A 25,383-nucleotide genomic window follows, 5' to 3' on the forward strand; every position below is an offset into this window, starting at 1 on the left:
ACTGAGGTCAACAACCTTAAAAAATAAATTCGAGAGATCAAAAGAAATCAAGACAATCATCAACTCATTCTCTCACAATTAATGCAAGAAGAAGAGTCTGATGATGAAGAACTTGATTCTCTTATAAAGCAACCTGAGTTTTCAGAAAAACAAGAAAATGAAATTTCTAACGACAATGATGAAAAAGAAATCCTGAGAATAATAAACATATTTTCATTTATGAAATTTCGTATTAATATCCGGATTGTCGTTAAAGATTTTGTTCTTGAAACCATAGCACTTTTTGACTCAGGTGCAGATTCAAATTGTATTAAAGAAGGTCTGATCCCCACAAAGTATTTTGAAAAGACTACTGAACGTCTTAGCTTGATAATGGGTGAAAGACTAAATATCAAATTCAAATTATCCAACGCTTTTGTTGAAAAGGGTAATCTTAGGATTCTGACCAATTTCATCATAGCAAAGGATATCAAAATCGATGTAGTCCTGGGGACGCCTTTTATAATCCTTTTGTATCCATACCTAGCAGATTTTTCTGGAATTACCTCTTATGTGGGTGGACAGGAAACTTTCTTTGAATTTCTAGACTCACCAATCCAAAAATATCTGAACCTAATTGAATCTAAAACTAAACAGATTTGTTTTTTGAAAGAAAAAATCTCTTTCAAAATCCTTGAATCCCAACTTTTCCAACCAAGGATTCAAGAAAAAATCAAAAGTCTTTTAAATCAAATTGAAAAGTCAATCTGTTCAGATCTGTCTTATGGCTTCTGAAAAAGGAAAGAACACATTGTTGATCTTCCTTATGAAAAAGATTTAAAAGAATCACGAATCCCTACAAAAGCTCGCCCTATTCAAATGAACGAGGAGCTTTTGCAGCATTGTCAAAAAGAGATTAAAGATCTTTTGGACAAAGGATTAATTTGTCCAAGTAAGAGTCCTTAGCCCTGCTCAGCTTTTTATGTCAATAAGCAAGCTGAGATAGAACGAAGAACCCCCAGGCTTGTCATCAATTACAAAGCTTTGAACCAAGCTTTATAGTGGATTCGTTATCCTATCCCAAACAAAAAAGATTTGCTCAATAGGCTAAACTCAGCAAATATCTTTACAAAATTTGATATAAAATCTGGTTTTTGGCAAATCCAAATCAAAGAATCTGACAGATATAAAACTACATTTACAGTTCCATTCGGTCAATATGAATGGAATGTAATGCCGTTTGGTCTGAAAAATGCCCCATCTGAATTTCAAAAAATCATGAACGATATTTTTAACCCATATTTAAACTTTGCAATCGTTTATATAGACGATGTCTTAATCTTCTCTCAAACTTTAGGAGAACATTTCAAACATGTTAAAACTTTTATGTACATCATCCAGAAAAACGGACTTGCTGTTTCTAAATAAAAAATTGTCCTTTTTCAAACAAAAATCCGTTTTCTTGGTCATATGATTTCCCAAGGAACTATAACTCCAATCGAAAGATCAATTTTATTTGAAGAAAAGTTCCCAGACTATATCTTTGACAAACCTCAACTCCAGAGGTTCCTAGGATGTCTTAATTATGTCTCGAAATTCATCCCAAATCTTAACAATCTTATTAAGCCTCTTCATGATAGGCTTAAGAAAAATCCTCCACTTTGGACGGACAAACATTCTAAGATCATCAGATTTCTTAAAACTAAAGTTCGCAATCTTCCTTGTCTGTACCTACCTGTTCCCATGCATTCAAAATCATTGAAACAGATGTATTTGATTTAGGATATGGTGGTATCTTGAAACAAAAATTGCATGATAAAGAGTGTATCATTGCATTCACATCAAAGCATTAGAATAGTACTCAACAAATCTATTCCACCATCAAAAAAGAAATTTTAGCCATCGTTTTGTGCATCACAAAATTCTAGTCTGATTTACTCAATCAAAAATTTTTAGTCCGAGTTGATTGCAAATCGGCTAAAGAAGTTTTACAAAAAGATGTTAAAAACCTTGCATCAAAACAAATTTTTGCCAGATGGCAAGCCATCTTAAGCATATTTGATTTCGATATTGAGCACATCAAAGATAACTCAAATTCTCTCCCTGACTTTCTCACACGTGAATATTTGCAGGGAGACAAGCAAGGACAAGATGCCTAAAAAGGCAACATTAGCGTCTATAAGAGGCAGAGGCATTCGCCTAGCCCTACCAGGGCCAACCAAAAAATCAGGGTCAAGCACCCCAACTGGGTCATCCATCCAACAACCTACCCAACAACCTTCTACAAATCCAGCCCAATAATCCATTGAACTAGCAATCAATCAAGCCAAACAGACTAAGGCAGACTACGCCTTCCCAATCGAAACCCTCTTGGCCTTACAAGACCAAGGTCTCACTAAAATTAACAAAAAATCTTGGGCTGACATTTGCAGTGAGTCAGATGAAGAAATTGACTTAACTCAACTGATATCCCAAGTAGCCAACCAAAAAATAGTCGTACAAAAACCAAGAGAAAAGGCCATAGTCCTAACACCACAAACATCCACAATCACTACCAAAACAAAAAAAAACCCAGGCCAATTACATATCCACAAACAAATACTCAAACATTATCCAAATGGAGCCTGAATTTTGGGATAACTCCCCAAACAAAGTCATCCCAAAAATCTTTCCTACTGGATTCCATTTCAAGCCATTTGCACCCAATAAGACTCGCCAATTTTATGAATTCATTTTAATAGATACTGACTCAGTATCTATTAAACATTACAAGGACAAAACCAATCCTGACTTCATAACCCATTCAAAGATCCAAATCCTCAAAGTTTTGACCCCAAAGCAATTTGGGAACAATCTAAACAAAACCCAAAAGTTTTCTCAAAATTATGACCCAATAGGTTTTAATTATTGGGACTACATGGAAGCCTGGACTAAAATATTTTGGTTTCAAAATACTCAGTATAGACATTCATGGTTAATCTATTTTAAAAGAAAATCAAATTATGTTTTTCCAAATTGGTTCTACTAATGGTGGGACTTCTTTGGGCCAATCCCAGAAATCCTACCCTCACCTACCGATGAAGGGTATAAACTTTTTCAATCAAAATTTGACATTCAGGAAATATGTGTTCCTGTAATGTTAAAATTTTCTCAATTTTCCCACTGGCATGGGTATTCTCCTGGCAGTACAAATATACAAAACCAGACCACCCTAAATCATTTCCAATCTTACAAAGGCATGGTTACGTGAAATGGTGGTCTCAATTTGATTCATCAATGGCCTATTCAGAAAAGGTCAGAGAATGGTTCAAAACCAATCCCAGTAGTCAGAAGATCTCAGATCCAGAACGGCTTCGTTTCTCAATCAAAAAGATCAAATCCAGGCAGCCCTCGTAGCCTCACAATCGAAAGGGTCAATCAAAGGAAAGCTTCAACAAATCCTTCTCTTACTTCAAGAAGATGAAGAGTCCTCATCTGAGGAAGAATGTGATGAACAAGATCAAGATAGACAAACTGAAGAAGATTGTTTCGAAGTTTGCCTAGGTGATGATTAAAACCCAAAAAATGTAATTACCAAGACAATATAGGGAGTTGTTTGAAATCGGTACTGTAGATATAGTTCAGGTCACACTTACCTACACTGTAGAAACAGTAGAATTGTCAATTATAAAAGGCGGCTTTGCTCTCATTGTAAGGCACCCTTCAGTTTACACAATCATAGAGATAGGTTAGAGAGAGAAGCTCTGAGTGTTCTCTTGTAAGCTCTTCAGCTCCTCTTCTTTTCTCTTCTTCTTTTCAATCAGTTTTCTAATAAATATTTACCCAGTTCCTCATCTTCGTGTTTTTCATATTTAACTTTCTGCTTCTGCATATGTGTGCGGACTACCGCCACATCTAACTTCATACTAACTTGCATATGCGTGCGGATTACTGGTGCACTGAATTTATGATTACACTTTTCACAACTCCGCACAACTAACCAGCAAGTGTATTGGATCGTCCAAGTAATACCTTACGTGAGTTAGGGTCGATCCCATAGAGATTGTCGGCTTGAGACAATCTATGATTATCTTATAATTCTTAGTCAGGAGATTCAATTGATATAATTGATTTTGTTTATGAAAAGTAAATAACATGAAATAAATGGTACTTGTGATTCAGTAGTGAGAAACAGGTTGAGGTTCCGGAGATGCTCTGTCGTCTGGATCTCTACTTTCCTATTGTCTTCTTCTCCAAACACGCATGGCTTCCTTCAATGGCAAGCTATATGATCCTCTCGGATGAAAAATACCAGGTACGATCTCTGCACGGCTAATCAACTGTCGTATTTTTCGTCTCGGATGAAAAATATCAGGTACAGCTACGGCACGGCTAATCATCTGTCGGTTCTCACTAGCGTCGGAATAGGATCTCTCTATCCTTTTGCACACTGTCATTGCGCCCAACATTTGTGAGTTTGAAGCTCGTCACAGTCATCCCCTTCCAGATCCTACCCGGAATACCACAGACAAGGTTTAGACTTTCCGGATCCCAGGAATGCTACCAATTGGTTCTAGCCTCTACCACAATGGTTCTGATCTCACGGACTCGGTCCGTGAATCAGAAACCCAAGAGATACGCACTCAAGCTATTGCCCAATGACTACATTGAGCTCAGGTAGAACGGGAGTAGTTTTCAGGCACACGTTCATAAATGTGAGAATGATAATGAGTGTCACGGATCATCATCTTCTCCAGATTGAAGTATGAGTGAGTATCTTAGAACAGAATCAAGCGTGATTGGATAGAAAACAGTAGTAATTGCATTAATCCATTGAAACACAGCAGAGCTCCTCACCCCCACCTATGGGGTTTAGAGACTCATGCCGTAGAAGATACAATATGAAGTGTAAAAAATGTTATGAGTTGCAAAATGAATCTCTAAAAGTAGTTTTTATACTAGACTAGTAACTTAGGTTTACAGAAAATGAGTAACTAAGTGCAGATAGTGCAGAAATCCACTTTCGGGACCTACTTGGTGAGTGTTTGGGCTGAGCTTTCAAGCTTTCTTGTGCATATACCTCAAGTTGGAGTTAAACGCCACCCTGGGTGCCAAAATGGGCATTTAACGCCAAGAATTATGCCAGTTCTGGCGTTTTACGCCAGAAAGTTTTTGGCTGGCTTTCAACGTCAGTTTGGGCCATCAAATCTCGAGAAAAGTATGAACTATTATATAATTCCGGAAAGCCCAAGATGTCTACTTTCTAACCCAATTAAGAGCGCGCAAATTAGGCTTCTGTAGCTCCGGAAAATCTACTTCGAGTGCAGGAAGGTCAGAATCCAACAGCATCTGCAGTCATTTTTCAGCCTATGAATCAGATTTTTGCTCAGGTCCCTTAATTTTAGCCAGAAAATACCTGAAATTATAGAAAAATACACAAACTCATAGTAAAGTCCAGAAATGTGATTTTTGAATAAAAACGAATAAAAATATAATAAAAAGTAACTAAATTATACTAAAAACTATGTAGAAACAATACCAAAAAGGGTATAAATTATCCGCTCATCACAACACAAAACTTAAATTATTGCTTGTCCCCAAACAACTAAAAACAAAATAGGATAAAAAAAATAGAATATACAATAAATTTCAAAATATCAATGAAGCTTAGTCCCAATTAGATGAGCGGGACTAGTAGCCTTTTTGCTTCTAAACAGTTTTGGCATCTCACTTTATCCTTTGAAGTTCAGAATAATTGGCATCCACAGGAACTCAGAATTCAGATAGTGTTATTGATTCTCCGAGTTCAGTATGTTGATTCTTAAACACAGCTACTTTATGAGTCTTGGCCGTGACCCTAAGCATTTTGTTTTCCAGTATTACCACCGGATACATAAATACAACAGACACATGACTGGGTGAACCTCTTCAGATTGTGACTCAGCTTTGCTAGAGTCCCCAGTTAGAGGTGTCCAGAGCTCTTAAGCACACTCTTTTGCTTTGGACCACGACTCTAACCACTCAGTCTCAAGCTTTTTACTTGGACCTTCGTGCCACAAGCACATGGTTAGGGACAACTTGATTTAGCCGCTTAGGTCAGGATTTTATTCCGTTGGGCCCTACTATCCATTAATGCTCAAAGTCTTGGATCCTCTATACCCTTGCTTTTTAGTTTAAAGGGTTAATGGCTTTTTCTGCTTGCTTTTTCTTTTACCTTCTCTTTCTTTATTTTATTTTATTTTATTTTATTTTATTTTTTTCACCATTTTTGTGTTTTTCACTGCTTTTTCTTGCTTCAAGAATCAATTTTATGATTTTTCAGATTATCAATAACATTTCTCTTTCTTCATTATTCTTTTAAGAGCCAACAATTTTAACATTTATATGCTTCACTATGAAAAATATGCACTGTTCAAGCATTCATTTAGAAAACAAAAAGTATTGCCACCACATCAAAATAATTAGACTAATTTCAAGATAAATTTCGAAATTATGCACTTCTTGTTCTTTTGCAAATAAAAACATTTTTCATTTAAGAAAAGTGAAGGATTCATGGAATCATTCATAGCTTTAAGACATAGACTCTAAACTTTATTGATCATGGAATAAAAATAAGACATAAAATAAACATAAAAGCAGACTAATAATAATAAAAGAAAGAAAATTAAAGACATAAAAATAAATGACTCTAATACTAATGCTTATGTAACTCTTAAAATAGGTTTCTAATAATAAAAGTTATCATAGAGGGGTAGGTGCTCCTTCAATCTGTGGGACGTCCAACTCTTCAAGGGACAGCTTCTGACGCTTTAGCTCCTGTATTTCACGCCCTTGTTTCTCTTGTTCTATGAGCATTTTGTAGAGCATGCTGTTTTGATTCTGGTGCTCTTCTTTGAGTTGATTCACAGCTTCCTGCAGCTTGGTGACAGATGCTTCTAAGTGGGCCCAATAGTCAAATTGATGATTTTCTGGGAGGAGCTCATGCGCCCCCCTCTTGATGAGGTTATCTTGAATTTGAGGTCCATCCATCACTTTTTTGGTGATTGGGCGTTCAACTGTGATATATTGGTGCACGAAATCGTGATTGTTCATTCCCTAGCAACGGCGCCAAAAACTTGGTACGCACGTTCATAATCTCAATTCTTTGTCACAACTCCGCACAACTAACCAGCAAGTGCACTGGGTCATCCAAGTAATAAACCTTACGTGAGTAAGGGTCGATCCCACAGAGATTGTCAGTTTGAAGCAAGCTATGGTCATCTTGTAAATCTCAGTCAGGCGGATTCAAATGGTTATGGAGATTTGATAATTAAAATATAAATAAAATATAAACTAAGATAGAGATACTTATGTAATTCATTGGTGAGAATTTCAGATAAGCGAATGGAGATGCTTTGCTCCTTCTGAATCTCTGCTTTCCTACTGCCTTCATTCAATCATTCATACTCCTTTCCATGGCATGCTGTATGTTGGGCATCACCGTTGTCAATGGCTACTTCCCGTCCTCTTAGTGAAAATGGTCCAAATGCACTCTCACCGCACGGCTAATCATCTGTCGATTCTCGATCATGTTGGAATAGGATCCAGTGATCCTTTTGCGTCTGTCACTACGCCCAACACCCGCGAGTTTGAAGCTCGTCACAGTCATCCCTTCCTAGATCCTAATCGGAATACCACAGACAAGGTTTAGCCTTTTAGGATCTCAGGAATGGCCGCCAATAATTCTAGCTTATACCACGAAGACTCCAATCTTTCGGAATGGAGGCTAAGAGATAAACGCTCAATCCATGGTAGAACGGAAGTGGTTGTCAGGCACGCGTTCATAGGTTGAGAATAGTGACGAGTGTCACGGATCATCATATTCATCATGTTGAAGTGCAAGCGAATATCTTAGAATAGGAATAAGCTTGAATTGAATAAGAAAACAATAGTACTTTGCATTAATTCATGAGGAACAGCAGAGCTCCACACCTTAATCTATGGGGTGTAGAAACTCCACCGTTGAAAATTACATAAGTGAAAGTGGTCCAGGCATGGCCGAATGGCCAGCCCCCCTAATCGTGATCAATAATCAAAAGTGATACAAAGATAGTCTCAAAAGTGATCAAAAGATGTGAAATAAATCACTAAAAGTAGTTTTTATACTAAACTAGTAGCTAGGGTGAAAGAGCAGAAGACTGATGGTTTAGAGGTTATAGTAAACTCTCGTTGCAAGTATAGTTACTAAACCAAGCAATCAACCTTTCTTACAAACGTTTTGGTTGTCACAAGTAACAAACCCCAAAATAAATTGATAACCGAAGTATTCAAACCTCGGGTCGTCTTCTCAAGGAACTGTAGGGAAGTGTGTTCTTATTATTGGTTATGGAGATTGTAAATTGGGGTTTTGAGAATGAGGAGTGAATAGTTTAATTAGCAATTAAAGTAAATGAAGAGCAAGTAATTTAAATGGCAAGTAAAATAAATAAATGACTGTAAATAAACTTTTGGCAAGGTATGAGAAATTAGAGGTCCTATCCTAGTTATCCTTATCAATGATGATGAGAATTGAATCTTAATTCCACTTTGTTGACCCTTACCAAGATAAAGGAAGGTCAATGGATTAATTGGTTTGATCTTCGAATCCTATTTATTTCCTAAGAAGAGATTGGGATTATTGAAGTTTAATTCAATTAACAAAGATAACAATTATCATTCATGTTTGAGTTTGATAACTCCTGAGTTACTGATTTCTTAACCAAGACCAAAAAGGAGAAAAGTAAATCTACTGGAATAAAAATGTCTTCAGATGGGAATAACAATAATGTAAATAAGAGAAAGCAATATTAAACTGAAATACCTCAAATAACATTAATTCAAAAGAGTAATCTATAACATGGAAGAATTCATAAATTAACTTGCAACATCAAATAACCAACTAAAGTGATGGAATGAATAAAAAGTAAAAGGGAAGCTTAAAGTAAAAGAACATTGAACCTGGGATCGAGAGTCACTCCTAAAACTAAGAGAAATCCTAAATCCTAATCCTAAGAGAGAGGAGAGAATCTCCCTCTCAAAACTAAATCTAAATCATGAAAACTAAACTAAAGTGGTCTTTCCCTGATTGGATGCATTCCCCCACTTCATAACCTCTGGTCTATGCCTTCTGGACTTGGATTTGGGCCAAAAAGGGCTTCAGAAATCGCTGGGAGCATTTTCTGCAATTTCTGGTGCGTGGCCTCTGTCACGCGTCCGCGTGGGTCACGCGGTCACGTCATTTGGAGTTTTTCTTGTCACGCGATCGCGTCAGTCATGCGGCCGCGTCGCTACTTCTTCGCGCTTGGCATGCGTCCGCGTCGCCCATGCGATCGCGTGGATGCTAGTTACTTCACAAACTCCATTTTATGCTTTCCTTCCATTTTTGTATATTTCCTTTCCATCCTTTAAGTCATTCCTGCCTTAGAAAATCTAAAACTACTCAACACACTAATCACGGCATCGTATGGAAATAAAGGTAATTAAAATAATTAATTTTAAAGCATAGGAAACATTTTTTTTACATACATCATATAATAAGGAAGGGAAAGTAAAACCATGCAATTAATATGAATAAGTGGGTGAAAGATTGAATAAATCACTCAAACTAAGCACAAAATATATCATAAAATATGGGTTTATCAACCTCCCCACACTTAAACAATAGCATGTCCTCATGCTAAGTCCATGAGTAATGTTAGGTTGAAGTGGTGGAATATCATGCAATGCAATCTAATCTAAATACAACTACCTATATGAATGATGCATCATGCAATTCTAGTTTTTATTCACTTGTATATAAAGCTTGCATGTAGTTGAATTAATTCACATTCTCAAGGAGTCATATATATATATATATATATATATATATATCCAAACCTTAGATAGTGATAAAGTGCCTTTACAATTGAGATAGGAGAGAAAAACATTTTATAAACTTGCAAGACAATTAATAATTTAGCAGAGATATATGTTAATGAGCTATTGAACCCTCACTGGATTTTGTGTTTACTCTCTAGTCACTCAATGTTTATTGGGTTAATCACCCTATTCTTCTTTTTATTCTTACTTTCTATAACTATGTTCTTCATCTAACCAATCAACAATTATAGAATATAGACATACCAAAAATCATGAGGTCTTTAGTTAAGGTTGTAATGGGGCCAAGGTAAAGGTAAGGGTATATGTATAGGGCTAAGTGAGCTAATAAGTGAATCCTCAATTAGTCTAAGATCTCACCTAACATACATACTTTCTAAAGCAAAGCTTCTTTACCTATTTTCCCATATTTTCCCACTTTTGATGTTACATGCTCATGTTTCAATGTTTATTATTTTTATCACATGTGTATTGCTTTATTTCTCATTTGGGGAATTCTTTTGTGTCTCCTTTATTCAACTATTGAAAAAAAAAACATTTTTTAATGCACATAGTAATTCAATTATTTTGATTTTACATGAGCATGCTTCCCAAAACTTTTATTTTGAATTATTTTATTCTTTTTAACTTTTCTACCTTTTGTTTTTATCATCCATGCTCCCAATAGGTTTCCCACATGTAAACCATACACAATTTCTATAACTAATAAGTTAGAATTGCTACTAAAACTAAATGGCTAGAATATGAACTAAAGTGCAACATAGAATAAATACATAAAAATAGTAATATATATAAGTACTGAGAAAATAAAAATAAAAATAAAGAGAAAAATACAGAAATATAGCAAAATAAATAAAAAGAGTATGTAGTGGTTCACCAAAAAAAGAACGCCAGAGATGGCGACCTCCCCACACTTAAAATGTAGCATTGTCCCCGATGCTCACTCGAGTAGGGTGTGAAGGGGTGTCATCACTGGAAGGGTGGGTAGCTGGGGTCTCTGTGGTGGTGGTCTGAGGATCAGCCTGCTGCAGAGGAGGTGCTGATTGGATAGGGATCTCAGGGTCTACAGCCTGAATCTGAGGCGGAGCCTCCTGATGTGATGCTGCCTGCTGGGTGCCTGCCTGCTCTACCTCGTGCTGTGGGTGAGTCTCTGCCTCGTGATCATCCGCCTCCTCCTCAGATGCCTCGGATGGTGTGTCAGGCTCGGAGGGGATGTCGCCAGAGCGTATCATCAACTTCAGGTGCTCATAGCGTCGCTTGTTGCGACGCTTCATCTGGTCAAGCCGTCGAAACAGGCAGTGCACTAGATGATAGACGGGCTCTGGGGCAGGTGGAGGTGCAGTGGTGGTGGCAGGGGTAGCTGTGGAAGAAGAGGGGCCGACAGATGGTGCTGCCTGTCTCAGCAGTAGCTGTGAGGAAAGGAGGTCTGTAGCCCAAAGTCAGAAAGTTCCTGCTGTGAGGGATAATCTTCTTGCATTCTGCAGCAGGTGGCTTCTCATCAGCATCCTCCCAAGGCACGTCAGCTCGACGTCCTAGCTGCGTAATCAGATAAGGAAAGGGAAGAGTGCCTCGGACATGGACCCTAGCCATATAGTACCGGATAAAGCGTGGCAGGTACAGGTCCTTACCCTCCATCACACACCAAAGGAGGGTGATCATAGCGTCTGGTATCTCAGTCTCGTGAGTACTCGGCATAATGAAGTTGCTAAGTATCTGATGCCATAGCCGAGCCTCATCATTCAGGTAAATTCGCTTGATTCCCTTTGGCATGGTGGTGTTCTGACCCATAATCCAAGGAACGGTAGGGTCAAGGGCTATCCGGGCCTTGACTGCATCCCAATCAAATCGTATGAAGCGCATATCTTCCTCAGCTTTCTGATAACCATCCAGCTGATCAGTTTTAGGCAGAAGCTTCAAAACATCTTCAATTGCCTCTTCAGTAACCAGAATCTACTTCCCTCTAAGGTTCACTGCATCTAGGGAGGTTTTGAAGTAATTGCAGTAGAATTCCCTAACCCAAGATGCATTGACCTCAGTCAGGGGTCTTTCCAGGAAGAACCAGCCTCTTTGTTTGATTTGCTCAGAGGTGTATTGCTGGAGTTCTTCTGGGATCTTCAAAGTTCTCTCCAGGTATAGGTTCCTGGAGGCTGCAAACACTGGATACCTCAGCTCACAGTATCGGTTTGCAAACTTTACTGGATCAGTAGCAGGGATTAGCTGGTCGGCCTTCTCCTGCGGGGTAAAATTTTTCTCCCGCAAGGAGGCATCATGCATAAGATCTATGATAGACATAAAGGCTTCTCCTCTTTTCCGTTTACTAGTTTTTGCCTTTCCTTTCCCTTTTCTGTGGGAGTCCGACATCCTGAAAAATAGAATTCAAGGATATAATAAAAACAGAAAAACAAGGAGGCAATTAACAAAAGAAGGACATAGTGGCAAAGGAGCAGGAGAGTAATGAATATGAGCTAAGTAAATGTGCATTAAGGATTGAATAGGAGTTAAAAGTTCGAAAAGAAGAAATCACAATCCAAAATGTAATTGAATTCATGTTAAATAGAAAAATTAACATCATGCCATGGTTAGTATGTTAAAAGAAAGTGAAAGAAAATCAGAAGAGAAGTTTTGAAAGGTTAGGTTGGTTAGAATTGAAAAAGAGTTAGGAAGTTAACATTAGTGAGTCAGTAAAAAGCAGGTTAAAGTAAGTGGCATAATGAAAATATTCCAAGTAACAAGTATTCATAGTTAGAAGCTATAAGTAACTCAAATCCAAATAAGGAAAACAGGTTGATGATGATTCAAATAGATATAGAAATAGCAAAAATTGGAATCAAACATCAGAAATGCAAATTATGGACCAGGAAATCAAAAAGGATAAGAAAGCATGCCCTGGCATTCATGAAATGTTTTGGTTAGATCTAAGGAAAGCACAGTTGAAAATGCCAAAATCAAGACATGAATGGAAACATTTTTCAGAAATTTGGGCAGCATTCCGGCTAAAATTGGATTGTCCCGGAAATTAAACAGCAATCAAATAGTTCATATGAATCAAAATTAAAGCTGCAATTACATATAAGGAATATAAACATGAAAATGCAGTGTACAGAGCAGCAAGAAACAAGAAAGTACAGCATATGAACATTACAATCATCACAGTAACAGCAGAATAAAACAAGAAATAGGGACAGTGCAATTAAACAGACCTAAATCCACTAACCACATCCTAGGCTACCTAACAACCTAAAATCCACTACAACATGCATATCTAACTAGCCTAAATTTGAACAGAAACAGAAAAAAATTATGAATTAACGACGAAGGATAGAAGGGTGGCGTTCGTCGGAACCTGGTAGGCAAATTGAGGAGAGTGGGCAGAAAGGTGGCTGGGGATGACGGCGGTGGCGTCCGGCGCGGAAGAAGAGGGTGGCGCGGCGGCAGCGGCTGCTGTTCGGAGGAAGGGATGGAAAGGGGGATTGTAATGGGGGTAGGGGAAGAAGAGGGGAAAGGGGGGAAAGGGTGGGTGGCGCTGGGCAGTGGTGACGGCGGCGCGGGGGTGGTGGTCGCAGAGAGGCAGTGGCGGAGAGGGGGGGAAGAAGAAGGAAGAAGAAGAAAGGAGGGGGAAGGAGGAAGGGGGGTGGGTGGCGGCGGGGTTTGGGTGGTCGGCGGCGTCTGGCGGTGGCGGTGATGGTGGCTGGGTGGTGGTTGGGGGTTGGAGAAGAAGAGAGGAAGTGGAGGGGTTTTGGGGGGGGGGCGACTGATAGGGTTTGCGTGACTGGGGGGTTATAATTTGAATCCACGCGATCGCTTGGGGCACGCGGTCGCGTGGTTGGGGCAAAGAGGTGGTTGACGCGATCGCGTGGAGGGCAAAAAGAGTAAATGATGCGATTGCCTGGGGCATGCGATCGCGTCGCTGGAATTTGTGCTAAACGCACGAATCCAGCGTCATTTCAGCACAAATCTCTGTCTCCTTTGGGGTGTTTTGTAATCCTATGCAACGCGATCGCGTCGCTCACGTTGTCGCATGGGATTGATGTTGTGCAAGTGACGCGATCGCGTGGGTCAATTGTGTGAAACGCACAATGGCCGCACGATTCCAGCCTAACTTTCTGGACGTTGGATCTTTATGCCGATCTCCAGGGCACGCGGTCGCGTGAATGACGCGGTCACGTGGGAAGTGTTTTCCGCAATTTGACGCGATCGCATGAGTGATGCGGTCGCGTCGCGCACCCTTTTTTTTGTTTTTTTATGCAGTATGCAGAATGCAAATTTGAATGCGATGCAAAACTCCAGGTTCAATATAATAAAATAAAACTTGAAAACAAATAAAACTAAATAAAAATTGAAAAAGGGACGATCATACCATGGTGGGTTGTCTCCCACCTAGCACTTTTAGTTAAAGTTCTTAAGTTGGACATTGGATGAGCTTCCTGTTATGGCGGCTTATGCTTAAATTCATCCAGAAATCTCCACCAATGCTTGAATGCCAATAGCCTCCGGGGTCCCAAACTAGGCATGTGAAGCTTCTGAGCAGCTTCAAACAGATTGTCAGGCTCCCGGGGTGATGAATGTCATTACAGATTCCAGGATCCCAAACTTTGCTTTTGAATCCACCTTCGTCTTGATCTATACTTTTCCATTCAGGCGATTTAGAGATTAGATTCTCACCAGGATAACCAAACGTTTTCCGAGATCCATCCGATTGATCATGATGCCAATCCGTGCACTTCAAGTTGAAGCGTGGAAACTTATTGAACCTTGTGCACCAGCTCTGAGTACGAGCCATTTCCCTTTTACTCTTAAAGCCGCAGAGAGCTCTAAGCTGGCCATCTGTTTCAAACAAACCATATTCAAGTGGAAAAACACAGTTAAAGGTTAAGGATTGTACCCACTTAAAGCTTGTATTGGGTGGTAATGGCCTTGGGATAGGTGGTTCCAGTGGTTCTGTGAGTTCTACTCCCTTGTGCTCTTCTGTGAAATTCTCCACTTCCTTGCAAGATTCTTCAAATGTATCCATGTTCTGATCAAAGCCATCTATGTCTTCCTCATCACTTAAGTCATAGACTGGAGGTTGAGAGAAATCTACCTCCGTATCATCTTTGTATTCACTTGGGGAAGATTCTTCGATCTCAGAGAATTCACTTGCGGATGCAAGCTCATTACTAGGAGAACTTGACTTGCGACTATCATCATCAAGGAAATATGCTTCTTGGGTTATTCTGTCTAGTTCTTCATGAAAGACTTGCTCTGGGGATTGCGCACAATCCTCTTAAGTATCAATTGTAATATCCTGGACAGAATGCTCCACAACCTTGGATTCCCATGGAGGTTCAGCGTCTCCTAAGTCTTCAACCAACTCTTCTTCAATAATGACAGCTTCCTCTACTTGTTCCAGTACGAAGCCATGCTCTGTCTTGTCCACTGGAGTTTCTAGTATCTCCTTCATACTACGCTCTTCGTTAGATTGTCCACCTGGAGCTGTGGAATGTCCTTGAATGTTCGAACGTCTAGAAGATAATTGACTTACTGCTTGCTCCAGTTGATGAAGGGTTGTTTGAAGTCGATTTAGTGTTTCCTTGAGGCGAACCTCTGATTCTCGGGGTGATAGATTTGGATATGGTACAGGGGGAAGTCGTGGTGTTTGGAAGTGATTGGATTGGAACTGGGGTAAATGAGGATCATGTGGTGGCGAATGGTGAAAAGGAGCTTGTGAGTGTGGTGGTTCGAAGTTACGTTGAGAGGATGGTCTATAAGCACAAGGTGGGGCTTGTTGGTAATTACAAGGTTGTCCACCATGTCTATTTGCTTGGTATGCATTGTAGAATGGTCTTTGTCCATGATACCTTGGAGGGTGTTGTTGCCTAAAGGGTTGATCAGATCCTCTTGGCTCCATCCATCTTTGGTTGCTCTGACCTTGATGCATGTTCCTGTTATAACTTCCATTCCTTTCAATAACATTAGAACCAAACTCAAAGCAAAAGGGGTGAGAATTCATATTAGCTAAAAGAAATAAAGAGGGGAAAATAAAAGCAAATAAACAAGTAAAAGAAAAATATTTACAATAACCAATAATAAGGCACACGATTGCAGTTCCCCGGCAACGGCGCCATTTTGAAAGAGCAGAAGACTGATAGTTTAGAGGTTATAGTAAACTCTCGTTGCAAGTATAGTTACTAAACCAAGCAATCAACCTTTCTAACAAACGTTTTGGTTGTCACAAGTAACAAATCCTTAAATAAATTGATAACTGAAGTATTCAAACCTCAGGTCGTCTTCTCAAGGAACTGCAGGGAAGTATGTTCTTATTATTGGTTACGGAGATTGTAAATTGGGGTTTTGAGAATGAGGAGTGAATAGTATAATTAGCAATTAAAGTAAATGAAGGGCAAGTAATTTAAATGGCAAGTAAAATAAATAAATGACTGTAAATAAACTTTTGGCAAGGTATGAGAAATTAGAGGTCCTATCCTAGTTATCCTTATCAATGATGATGAGAATGGAATCTTAATTCCACTTTGTTGAACCTTACCAAGATAAAGGAAGGTCAAGGGATTAATTGGTTTGATCTTTGAATCCTATTTATTTCCTAAGAAAAGATTGGGATTATTGAAGTTCAATTCAATTAACAAAGATAACAATTATCGTTCATGTTTGAGTTTGATAACTCCTGAGTTACTGATTTCTTAACCAAGACCAAAAAGGAGAAAAGTAAATCTACTGGAATAAAAATGTCTTTAGATGGGAATAACAATAATGTAAATAAGAGAAAGCAATATTAAACTGAAATACCTCAAATAACATTAATTCAAAAGAGTAATCTGTAACATGGAAGAATTCATAAATTAACTTGCAACATCAAATAACCAACTAAAGTGATGGAATGAATAAAAAGTAAAAGGGAAGCTTAAAGTAAAAGAACATTGAATCTGGGATCGAGAGTCACTCCTAAAACTAAGGGAAATCCTAAATCCTAATCCTAAGAGAGAGGAGAGAATCTCCCACTCAAAACTAAATATAAATCATGAAACCTAAACTAAAGTGGTCTCTCCTTGAATGGATGCATTCCCCCACTTCATAACCTCTGGTCTATGCCTTCTGGACTTGGATTTGGGCCAAAAAGGGCATCAGAATTCGCTGGGAGTGTTTTTTGCAATTTTTGGTGCGTGGCCTTTGTCACGCGTCCGCGTGAGTCACGCGGTCGCGTCATTCGGAGTTTTCCTTGTCACGCGGTCGCGTCAGTCAGGCGGCCGTGTCATATGTGTTCTGCTCAAGGCGCGCGGTCGCGTCAGTTATGCAGTCACGTCGCTGCTTCTTCGCGCTTGGCATGCGTCCGCGTCGCCCATGCGGTTGCGTGGATGCCAGTTTCTTTACAAACTCCATTTTATGCTTTGCTTCCATTTTTGTATGTTTCCTTTCCATCCTTTAAGTCATTCCTGCCTTAGAAGATCTGAAACTACTCAACACACTAATCACGGCATCGAATGGAAATAAAGGTAATTAAAATAATTAATTTTAAAGCATAGGCAACATGTTTTTCACATACATCATATAATAAGGAAGGGAAAGTAAAACCATGCAATTAATATGAATAAGTGGGTGAAGGATTGAATAAATCACTCAAACATTTTATAAACTTGCAAGACAATTAATAATTCAAACAGAGATATATGTCAATGAGCTATTGAACCATCACTGGATTTTCTGTTTAGTCTCTAGTCACTCAGTGTTTATTGGGTTAATCACTCTATTCTTCTTTTTATTCTTACTTTCTATAATTTGTTCTTCATCTAACCAATCAACAATTATATAATTTAGACATACCAAAAATCATGAGGTCTTTAGTTAAGGTTGTAATGGGGCCAAGGTAAAGGTAAGGGTATATGTATAGGGCTAAGTGAGCTAATAAGTGAATCCTTAATTAGTCTAAGATCTCACCTAACATACATACTTTGTAAAGCAAGGCTTCTTTTACCTATTTTCCCATATTTTCCCACTTTTGATGTTACATGCTCATGTTTCAATGTTTATTATTTTTATCCCATGTGCATTGCTTTATTTCACATTTGGGGAACTCTTTTGTGTCCCCTTTATTTAAATACTGAAGAATAAATAATAAAATTTTTTTAATGCACATGGTAATTCAATTAATTTGATTTTACATGAGCATGCTTCCCAAAACTCTTTATTTTGAATTATTTTATTCTTTTCAACTTTTCTACCCTTTTGTTTTTATCATCCATATTCCCAATAGGTTTTCCCACATTTAAACCATACATACTTCCTATCTTAAGCTAACCAAGGATTCAACTTGGAATTTTTATTTTGTTTTTCTGGTTAAGGCTAGTAATGTGGTTTATAGAAAAAAGGGATTTAAAGGCCCAAGGGGCTAACAAGGGTGATGTAAAAGGGTAAGCTATTTTGGGATAAGTGAGCTAAAATCAAATAATGGCCTCAATCACTCTCTTGGTATGTATTTCTATTCTATAATCGGACATATAGATTAAAACAAAGTAAAGAACATCAGAATAAAAAAGAAGGGCGGAACACACATGAATAAAATATTATGGTTTGAATGTAACCATACAATTAAGCTCAAAACTCACAGGCTGTGTGTTCTCTAGCTCAAGAATCATTTATCACTTATGTATGTCATGTAAGTTTAGTGAAAAATTCCCATTATTCTCAATGTAAAACTTATATTGAATGGCTTTAAAGTTCTAGTGTTTCTCCTTGATGAAATGTTGTTAACTAACTAACATGTAATGCTATATATACAAGGTGTGTGGATTGTTTCTATTGTGTTCAAGTTCCTAGTTTACTTCCTTTTTATATTTTTCAATTTAAACTAAGCTATCTTATGCTAAAAAGGGTAAACTATACTAATTAATCCACAATTTCTATAACTAATAAGTTAGAATTGCAACTAAAACTAAATGGCTAAAATATGACTAAAATGCAAAATAGAATAAATACATAAAAATAGCAATATATAAAAGTACTGAGAAAATAAAAAATAAAAATACAGAAAAGTAGCAAAAATAAATAAAAAGAGTATGTAGTGGTTCATCAAAAAAAGAACGCCAGAGATGGAAACCTCCCCACACTTAAAATGTAGCATCGTCCCCGATGCTCACTCAAGCAGGGTGTGAAGGGGTGTCATCACTGGAAGGGTGGGTAGCTGGGGTCTCTGTGGTGGTGGTCTGAGGATCAGCCTGCTACAGAGGAGGTGCTGACTGGATAGGGATCTCGGGGTCTACAGCCTAAATCTGAGGCGGAGCCTCCTGATGTGATGCTGCCTGTTGGGTGCCTACCTGCTCTGCCTCGTGCTGTGGGTGAGTCTCTGCCTTGTGATCATCCGCCTCCTCCTCAGATGCCTCGGATGGTGTGTCAGGCTCGAAGGGGATGTTGCCAGAGCGTATCATCAGCTTCAGGTGCTCATAGCGTCGCTTGTTGCGATGCTCCATTTGCTCAAGCCGTCGAAATAGGCGGTGCACTAGAGGAGGGGCAGGTAGAGGTGTAGTGGTGGTGGCAGGGGTAGCTGGGGTAGCTGTGGAAGAAGAGGGGCCAGCAAATGGTGTAGAGGGGGGAAGAAGAAAGAAGAAGAAGAAGAAAGGAGGGGGAAGTGGAGGGGTTTGGAGAGGGGGGCGCGACTGATAGGGTTCGCGTGACTGGGGGGGTTATAATTTGAATCCACGTGATCGCGTGGGGCACGCGGTCGCGTGGTTGGGGCGAAAAGGTGGTTAACGCGATCGCGTAGGTGATGCGATCGCGTGGAGGGCAAAAAGAGTGAATGACGCGATCGCCTGGGGCATGTGATCGCGTCGCTGGCATTTGTGCAAAACGCACGAATCCAGCGTCGTTTCAGCGCAACTCTCTGTCTCCTTTTGGGGTGTTGTGTAATCCTATGCGACACAATCGCGTCGCTCACGCTGTCGCGTGGGATTGATGTTGTGCAAGTGACGCGATCGTGTGAGTGACGCGATCGCGTGGGTCAATTGTGCGAAACGCACAATGGCCTCACGATTCCAGCCTAACGTTCTGGACGTTGGATCTTTACGCCGATCTCCAGGGCACGTGGTCGCATGAACGACGCGGTCGCGTGGGAAGTGTTTTTCGCAACTTGACGCGATCGCATGAGTGATACGGTCGCGTCGCGCACCCTTTTTTTTATGCAGTATGCAGAATGCAATGATTAATATGAATGAGATGCAAAACTCCAGGTTCAATATAATAAAATAAAATAAAACTTGAAAACAAATAAAACTAAATAAAAATTGAAAAAGGGACGATCATACCATGGTGGGTTGTCTCCCACCTAGCACTTTTAGTTAAAGTCCTTAAGTTGGACATTGGATGAGCTTCCTGTTATGGCGGCTTATGCTTAAATTCATCCAGAAATCTCCACCAATGCTTGGAATGCCAATATCCTCCGGGGTCCCAAACTAGGCACGTGAAGCTTCTGAGCAGCTTCAAACAGATTTTCAGGCTCCCGGGGTGACGAATGTCAGCACAGATTCAAGGATCCCAAACTTTACTTTTGAATCTGACTTCGTCTTGATCTATACTTTTCCATCCGGGCGGTTTAGAGATTAGATTCTCACCAGGATAACCAAACGTTTTCCGAGATCCATCCGATTGATCATGATGCCAATCCGTGCACTTTAAGTTGAAGCGTGGAACCTTATTGAACCTTGTGCACCAGCTCTGAGTACGAGCCATTTCTCGCTTAATCTTAAAGCCGCAGAGAGCTCTAAGCGGGCCATCTGTTTCAAGCAAACCATATTCAAGTGGAAAAATAAAGCTAAAGGTTAAGGATTGTACCCACTTGAAACTTGTATTGGGTGGTAATGGCCTTGGGATAGGTGGTTCCAGTGGTTCTGTGAGTTCTACTCTCTTGTGCTCTTCTGTGAAATTCTCCATTTCTTTGCAAAATTCTTAAAACATATCCATGTCCTGATCAAAGTCATCTATGTCTTCCTCATCACTTAAGTCATAGAATGGAGGTTGAGAGAAATCTACCTCCGTATCATCTTCATTTTTACTTGGGGAAGATTCTTCGATCTCAGAGAATTCACTTGCGGATGCAAGCTCATTACTAGGAGAACTTGACTTGTGACTATCATCATCAAGGAAATCTGCTTCTTGGGTTATTCTGTCTAGTTCTTCATGAAAGACTTGCTCTGGGGATTGCGCACAATCCTCTTTAGCATCAATTGTAACATCCTGGACAGAATGCTCCACAACCTTGGATTCCCATGGAGGTTCAGTGTCTCCTATGTCTTCAACCAACTCTTCTTCTTCAATAATGATAGCTTCCTCTACTTGTTCTAGTACGAAGCCATGCTCTGTCTTGTCCACTGGAGTTTCTAGTATCTCCTTCATACTACGCTCTTCGTTAGATTGTCCACATGGGGCTGTGGAATGTCCTTGAATGTTCGAACGTCTAGAAGATAATTGACTTACTGCTTGCTCCAGTTGATGAAGGGTTGTTTGAAGTCGATTTAGTGTTTCCTTGAGGTGAACCTCTAATTCTCAGGGTGATAGATTTGGATATGGTACAGGGGTAAGTGGTGGTGTTTAGGAGTGATTGGATTGGAACTGGGGTAAATGAGGATCATGTGGTGGCGAATGGTGAAAAGGAGCTTGTGAGTGTGGTGGTTCGAAGTTACGTTGAGAGGGTGGTCAATAAGCACAGGGTGGGGCTTGTTGGTAATTTCAAGGTTGTCCACCATGTCGATTTGCTTGGTATGCATTGTAGAATGGTCTTTGTCCATGATACCTTGGAGGGCGTTGTTGCCTAAAGGGTTTATCAGATCCTCTTGGCTCCATCCATATTTGGTTGCTCTGACCTTGATGCATGTTTCTGTTATAACTTCCATTCCTTTCAATAACATTAGAACCAAACTCAAAGCGAAAGGGGTGAGAATTCATAGTAGCTAAAAGAAATAAAGAGGGGAAAATAAAAGCAAATAAACAAGTAAAAGAAAAATATTTACAATAACCAATAATAAGGCACACGATTGCAGTTCCCCGGCAACGGCGCCAATTTGAAAGAGCAGAAGACTGATGGTTTAGAGGTTATAGTAAACTCTCGTTGCAAGTATAGTTACTAAACCAAGCAATCAACCTTTCTTACAAATGTTTTGGTTGTCACAAGTAACAAACCCCTAAATAAATTGATAACCTAAGTATTCAAACCTCGGGTCATCTTCTCAAGAAACTGCAGGGAAGTATGTTCTTATTATTGGTTATGGAGATTGTAAATTGGGGTTTTGAGAATGAGGAGTGAATAGTTTAATTAGAAATTAAAGTAAATGAAGAGCAAGTAATTTAAATGGCAAGTAAAATAAATAAATGACCGTAAATAAACTTTTGGCAAGGTATGAGAAATTAGAGGTCCTATCCTAGTTATCCTTATCAATGATGATGAGAATTGAATCTTAATTCTACTTTGTTGACCCTTACCAAGATAAAGGAAGGTCAAGGGATTAATTGGTTTGATCTTCGAATCCTATTTATTTCCTAAGAAAAGATTGGGATTATTGAAGTTCAATTCAATTAACAAAGATAACAATTATCATTCATGTTTGAGTTTGATAACTCCTGAGTTACTGATTTCTTAACCAAGACGAAAAAGGAGAAAAGTAAATCTACTGGAATAAAAATGTCTTCAGATGGGAATAACAATAATGTAAATAAGAGAAAGCAATATTAAAATGAAATACCTCAAATAACATTAATTCAAAGATGTAATCTGTAAAGATGTAATCTGTAAAGATGTAATCTGTAACATTGAAGAATTCATAAATTAAATTGCAAAAGTAAATAAAAAGGAATATTGAACCTGGGATCGAGAGTCACTCCTAAAACTAAGAGAAATCCTAAATCCTAATCCTAAGAGAGAAGAGAGAGGAGAGAACCTCTCTCTAAACTAAATCTAAATCGTGAAAACTAAACTAAAGTGGAGACTCCCTCTGAATGATGCATTCCCCCACTTGATAACCTCTGGTCTATGCCTTCTGGACTTGGATTTGGGCCAAAAAGGGGCTTCAGAATTTGCTGGGAGCATTTTCTGCAATTTCTGGTGCTTGGCCTCTATCACGCGTCTGCGTGGGTCACGCGGTCGCGTCTTTCGGAATTTTCCTTGTCTCGCGGTCGCGTCAGTTATGTGGCCGCGTCATATGTGTTCTGCTTAAGGCACGTGGTCGCGTCAGTCATGCGGCCGCATCACTGCTTCTTCGCGCTTGGCATGCGTCCGCGTCGCCCATGCGATCGCGTGGCTGCCAGTTTCTTCAAAAACTCCGTTTTATGCTTTCCTTCCATTTTTGTATGTTTCCTTTCCATCCTTTAAGTCATTCCTGCTTTAGAAGATCTGAAACTACTCAACACACCAATCACGGCATCGAATGGAAATAGAGGTAATTAAAATAATTAATTTTAAAGCATAGGAAACATGTTTTTCACATACATTACAATCCCCATTACAATCCCCCCTTTCCCTCTCTTCCTCCAAACAGCAGCCACCGCCGCCACGCCACCCTCTTCCACCGTGCCGGACGCGACCGCCGTCATCCCCAGCCACCTTTCTGCCCACTCTCCTCAATTCGCCTACCAGGATGTCGGACTCCCACAGAAAAGGGAAAGGAAAGGCAACAACTGCCAAATGAAAAAGAGGAGAAGCCTCTATGTCTATCATAGATCTCATGCATGATGCCTCCTTGCGGGAGAAAAATTTTACCCCGCAGGAGAAGGCCGACCAGCTTATCCCTGCCACTGATCCAGTAAAGTTCGCAAACCGATACTGTGAGCTGAGGTATCCGGTGTTTGCAGCCTCCAGGAACCTATACTTGGAGAGAACTTTGAAGATCCCAGAAGAACTTCAGCAATACGCCTCTGAGCAAATCAAACAAAGAGGCTGGTTCTTCCTAGAAAGACTCCTGACTGAGGTTAATGCATCTTGGGTTTGGGAATTCTACTGCAATTACTTCAAAACTTCCCTAGATGCAGTGAACCTTAGAGGAAAGCGGATTCTAATCACTGAAGAGGCCATTGAAGAAGTTCTTAAGCTTCTGCCTAAAACTGATCAGCTGGACGGTTATCAGAAAGCTGAGGAAGATATGCGCTTCATGCGATTTGATTGGGATGCAGTCAAGGCCAGGATAGCCCTTGACCCTACCGTTCCTTGGATTATGGGTCAGAACACCACCATGCCAAAGGGAATCAAGCGGATTTACCTGAATGATGAGGCTCAACTATGGCATCAGATACTTGGCAACTTCAGTATGCCGAGTACTCACGAGACTGAGATACCAGCCGCTATGATCACCCTCCTTTGGTGTGTGATGGAGGGTAAGGACCTGTACCTGCCACACTTTATCCGGTACTATATGGCCAGGGTCCACGTCCGAGGCACTCTTCCCTTTCCTTATCTAATTACACAGCTAGGACGTCGAGCTGACGTGCCTTGGGAGGATGCTGATGAGAAGCCACCTGCTGCAGAATGCAAGAAGATTATCCCTCACAGCAGGAACTTTCTGGCTTTGGGCTACAGACCTCCATTAATCACAGCTACTGCTGAGACAGCCACACCATCTGCCGGCCCCTCTTCTTCTACAGCTACCCCTGCCACCATCGCTGCACCTCCACCTGCCCAAGAGCCCATCTATCATCTAGTGCACCGCCTGCTTCGACGGCTTGACCAGATGGAGCGTCGCAACAAGCGACGCTATGAGCACCTGAAGCTGATGATACGCTCTGGCGACATCTCCTCTGATCCTGACACACCATCCGAGGCATCTGAGGAGGAGGCGGATGATCACGAGGCAGAGACTCACCCACAGCACGAGGTAGAGCAGGCAGGCACCTAGCAGACAGCATCACATCAAGAGGCTCTGCCTCAGATTCAGGCTGTAGACCCCGAGATCCCTATCCAGTCAGCACCTCCTCTACAGCAGGCTGATCCTCAGACCACCACCACAGAGACCCCAGCTACCCACCCTTCCAGTGATGACACCCCTTCACACCCTGCTTGAGTGAGCATCGGGGACGATGCTTGGTGCACGAATTGTGAATCACACTTTTCACAACTCGTACCACTAACCAGCAAGTGCACTGGGTCGTCCAAGTAATACCTTACGTGAGTAAGGGTCGAATCCCACAGAGATTGTTGGATTGAAGCAATCTATGGTTATTTTGTAAATCTTAGTCAGGAAGTCAATTATGTTTATCAGTTGAATTGTGAATAACCAAGAGAGCATAAATTAAAGGTTACTTGTTGTGCAGTAATGGAGAATATGTTGGAGTTTTGGAGATGCTTTGTCTTCTGAATCTCTGCTTTCCTCTGTCTTCTGATTCACGCACGCACGTCCTCCTATGGCAAGCTGTGTGTTGGTGGATCACCGTTGTCAATGGCTACCTTCCATCCTTCCAGTGAAAACTACGCTCACGCGCTCTGTCACAGCACGGCTAATCACCGGTTGGTTCTCGATCCGGTTGGAATAGGATTTACTATCCTTTTGCGTCTGTCACTAACGCCCA

At 40.1% G+C, this 25,383-nt stretch overlaps 1 pseudogene; it reads left to right on the forward strand.

The window, feature by feature from the left end:
- LOC148548091 (uncharacterized) overlaps nt 1-24,878 on the forward strand; it is an 89,656-nt pseudogene extending 64,778 nt beyond the window's left edge.
- The last annotated feature ends 505 nt before the right edge of the window (nt 24,879-25,383 follow it).

Source organism: Arachis ipaensis, chromosome B8 (genome assembly GCF_059453495.1).
Source record: "Arachis ipaensis isolate K30076 ecotype BB chromosome B8, ASM5945349v1, whole genome shotgun sequence".
Taxonomy (NCBI): Eukaryota; Viridiplantae; Streptophyta; class Magnoliopsida; order Fabales; family Fabaceae; genus Arachis; species Arachis ipaensis.